We start from the raw sequence: 4,423 nt of genomic DNA, 5'->3' as shown, positions 1-4,423 counted from the left end.
CTTTCTATTACCCCCCCCCAAAAAATATTTACATCTAATCTCGTTGTGCATTTTGGGACAGTGGGTATGTTATAAGGGTGAAAGTTAAACCTTACTAGTTTTTAAGAGAAAAGAGCCCCAAGAGTTAGCGGTGAGAGCTGTTAACTAGCTTTCTCAGGGATGGCTAACTTCAAACAGCTTTTGAGCATCTACACATCGATAATTGAATGTTTTTCTGTTATATACCTTATCACTAAATTAATTAATTTATTTATTTATAAATTATACTGCAGGAAGTATCTCCAACAACCACACACACATACTTCAAAACATTCGTTTTGCGATAAGTTGCACAATCAGTATAAAATCCTTTTATGCGATAATACGTTTACCATTAACAGCTTATCAAAGAGGTTGCAACTCGAACGGTCTAGCGAGAAATGGTAACGAGCAAAGCAGCAATGATTTGTAAGAAAAACGAGAAGTTGAAATACACGTAATTATTTTTTTAACTAATCCTGTCATTGGGTGATTAAGATCGGTGTTAAACTATCATCAGAACAATTCTGATAACTAATTAGATCATAAAAAAACACGTCGTTCATTTACGTTTCAAGTGTTTCAATTCTTTTATTTTTTTTTTGCATTTTTGCTTTTCCTTTAGTTAAACTGGCAATTATTTTCTTAATACAAGAGTAAAAAAAATGTAATAATTCACTAGCACAGAGAACTGGAACTTAATGTTTTCTTCTTTTCGACTACAGAAAAACTCAATTTAAATAGTGAATTTTAATGGATAATAACACTTAAACTCATTTAGAATGATATCATATTGTTTATATTTATTTACACAAATACACACAGACAAGAGAAAACAGTTGCCTCTGGACACAAGGTGTCAAGAGGCCCATTCATTTAGAGTTTTAAGCATAGAGTTTAAAAACGACTTAGTATGTCTATGAGTTGCTATATATTATCGTAAAGTTACTAACTTGTATACGTTTTTTCAAGTGTATAAAAAATACCTTAATTTCAAGAGTAAGTAATTTAACAATTTTTTTCCTCGTTTAAGACAGAACTACTTAAATTAAAAAGAAATTGGAGGGAAGAGAAATTTACTGAAATTTCATATTACAGTCTAGAAGATCTTACACTGGGTTTCAAATTATAATTTTGCAAATAATGATCGATACCAAGTCTTCGCTAGGCCTACTTTATATTGTAACTAGGACAGGGTCTGGTCTAGAGGGAAGGCAGCTGACAAACATCACCCACCGGGGGACCAACTCCTGGGCTACTCTAATTGGATATTGGTGCTTGATAGTCACTTTCAAAACGCACACATTGCCCAAAAGTCCAGAGCAATTTAACATAGTATAATTATCCTACACAAAAAGAGTGTAAACAAGAAAGAAGAAAATAGGAAGAAAATGGTTGAGAAAAGGAAAAAAAAATAATAAATTTGGATCTTTCATAATGGTGTGCGGGTATTTTTGGTTGTTTTTGTAAAAGTATTTTTACTATATTAATAGTTGTAGGTGCTAATACACAGTTCTCAACTGCTAAATTATGTGGGTAAGTATAGGAACTTTGCAGAGTTACCAACTATGTTTAAGTAAATCACCTAAGGTGTTTTTGATTAGAACTATCTAACTATATCTCTCACTAACTTACTTTGTCTAAATTTGTCTTACTTTCTATATAACTAACTCGAACTACATTTTGTACGTGTATTTATAGCCTGACCGAGGCCTATAACTTTCTACACACTGCGAGATATTATGATGTATCAATACCCGATCAAAACAACGAGAAAAACTAAGAAGGTTCTAGTAATGTGGAGCAATAATACAAGCGCCAAATCACAACAATAGAACTACATAACGTATGATTTATACATAACACTCGCACTACCTTAAACAGTCGTGTGTATCTAACAAAGAGTTCACTTTCATACCACATACTGGCAACATCTGCTATGAAAATGATGAGAGCTCACAGTGGAATAATCACCAATGCAAGCTAGGTAATATCCCGATATCTCATCCAGAAATTATCTACACATATCTGAATCACCAACGTGTATATCAAATGTAACACAGCCTATCATGCTGAAGATTGGAAGTTCCAGCTTGACCCGTCTGACAACAACCCTATATATCTAGCAATAGTGGGATTTCAATGCTGGACATTTCTCCTAGCCACCAACCTTATGCCGCTAAACTCTGGTGAACCAACAAGAAACACTGAGTGTCAAGGTGACAGTCTCCTATATAAGTCTTGCTTTCGGTAACTTCACATTTAATATTATCTATACCAGGCATAGGGGGCATAATGTCAGAATGAACAGTACAATAAAACAACCTGGAAATCCATCTGACAATACTTTTACCTACTTAATTACCTCTCCACCATTTAATAAAGTCAAGATAACAATTTCTGCAATGGTACATTCAATATTAGTAAAATAGTAGTACTGATAAAGCCTGAAAGGCACGTGCTTAAGCCAAAGCTGAGTTCATGTGTATACGACTTGACCTAGTACAGGCAGATTAGACAGGGATCGCGTGAAACAAAGCCTGTTCTCTCTACGGGCGACCAGCTTTCAAAGAACGAGACAAGAATCTTATTCTGGCACTTCTACAACATTTGGGAATGAACAGTTACCAAAAACATGGAAATGTCAGTTATTTTCTATGTAGATGGGCAACATTTAGTTTCCATAGATGTGGACTGATGTATTTATGAAATCTTCTCTCAAACAATTAAAGTATCAGTGTCATCATAAAGGTCTTCAAATTGTCATCATATAAAACATCATTGAAAATATCCCAGAGAAAGGTGCAACTAGAAACCACTACTCCCATTTTCATCATTAGGTGATTATCATGGTAGAAGAGGAACCAAGATGAACATTTTTAAATTTGCAGCTTGTAAACAGGGAAGCTTTGAAGCCGATTAGAACGCCTTGGCAATAGTCTTAGCCCTGTAAGATGCATAAACAGAATCCAGCTTCTTATTGTGCAACAAGACCCTCAAAATATGTATCACTGTAGCATGTGTGAGATGAGTCATAGCTGCATTAACTACAAGAAGATGGATCATCAAGCATGTAAGCCAGCAATCAGACTGGATCGCCATCAATACCAGGCTGCCTCAAGGATCACCACTCTTTACCAGTTCTCTTCAATATCTGTTCTCTGGATCCAATCTTCCTGAAAGTTCAGCAAGATACAGTATGGTAACCTTTGGTTGTGGAATTCTGTTGTACAGAAAATTCTAACAAATATGAACTTCAAAACAGCATGAAACAGTCTTTTAGCAGGGTGAGCAGATGGTGTAATGAGACAACAATGGTTATCAATCCTGCCAAAGTCACAGACATAATGATGGAGACAGAGCATCATCTTTTTCCGGGCACTCCTATCAGTAGTTAGGGAGGTATCTCTGTGCCCAAAAGATGCTGAGGGTCACCAAGTGAGAGGAGATCAAAAGATGTCGCCTGAGGGTTACATAATTATTGCATAATATGCCGACACTGTATTAGTTTTCATACAACTTGTGTACATTAAGTTCATATTACTATTTGTGTTAGAGATTATATTTTTCATTTGTGTAACATTATGTGCAAAAAAACATTACATTTTGTCATAAGACAATTTAACATAGCTTTTGAAACAATGTTACAGTAACACATGATGTATTATATTTCCCACTTATTCGTTTTGTCAGTTACAATTAGTGTTCAATCTCAAATGTAACAGATTTTGTACAAATACCTTCGTAGCCTAAATAAAGATCAAAGGTTAGATAATTAAGTGTCTAACTTAACCTCTTGTAATAAACTTGAGTAATAAAACAAATTAGCATTTAATAAAGAAATATTAATGGAAGTTATTTAATTTAAAGGAGAAGTTCGCCAAAGGTAAACTCTCCCAAATGAGGTGTTTGAAAAAATCCCATTTTCCTTCGCCTGGCTCGTGAGAAAAATTTGCAAGAACAATGGTGAAAAAAATTAACCAGTGAGTTGCGCTGTGTTGTTGGCGGAGGTAATGGAAGGCAGAGTGGTGGCGACGGACTGAGTATAGGAGGGTGATCATTGTGGCTTGAGTTGAAAAGGGTGAAAATGCACTTGTCTACGTGAAATTAAAAAAGGAAAATTTGGTCTGAACGTGAAACTCAAATTAAGGAGAATAAAAAAGGGGTTGTGGGGAGCGACAACAAATATGCCTCAGAATTGGTTGAGGAGGAACTGAGCGTGAAACTCAAATTAAGGAGAATAAAAAAGGGGTTGTGGGGAGCGACAACAAATATGCCTCAGAATTGGTTGAGGAGGAACTGAACGTGAATCTCAAACTAAGGAGGAGAAGAAAGGGTTGTGGGAGCGACAACAAATATGCCTCAGAATTGGTTGAGGAGGAACTGAACGTGAATCTCAAACTAA

General features: G+C 35.4%; 2 long non-coding RNA genes across 2 annotated transcripts in view; one reads left to right on the top strand and one right to left on the bottom strand.

Annotated features, from left to right (window-relative positions):
* LOC111089492 overlaps nt 1-4,423 on the bottom strand; it is a 15,811-nt gene that overhangs the window by 9,774 nt on the left and 1,614 nt on the right. Inside the window, exon 2 of the long non-coding RNA XR_002613754.1 lies at nt 3,147-3,150. This is a non-coding gene — a long non-coding RNA (uncharacterized LOC111089492). The remainder of the gene's footprint in view (nt 1-3,146; nt 3,151-4,423) is intronic.
* The window catches only part of LOC111089493, a 15,039-nt gene that overhangs the window by 9,009 nt on the left and 1,607 nt on the right, over nt 1-4,423 (top strand). The window lies entirely within an intron of this gene.

This window comes from Limulus polyphemus, unplaced genomic scaffold (genome assembly GCF_000517525.1).
Source record: "Limulus polyphemus unplaced genomic scaffold, Limulus_polyphemus-2.1.2 Scaffold6432, whole genome shotgun sequence".
NCBI classification, from domain to species: domain Eukaryota; kingdom Metazoa; phylum Arthropoda; class Merostomata; order Xiphosura; family Limulidae; genus Limulus; species Limulus polyphemus.
This window is presented reverse-complemented; position numbering and strand designations above follow the sequence as displayed.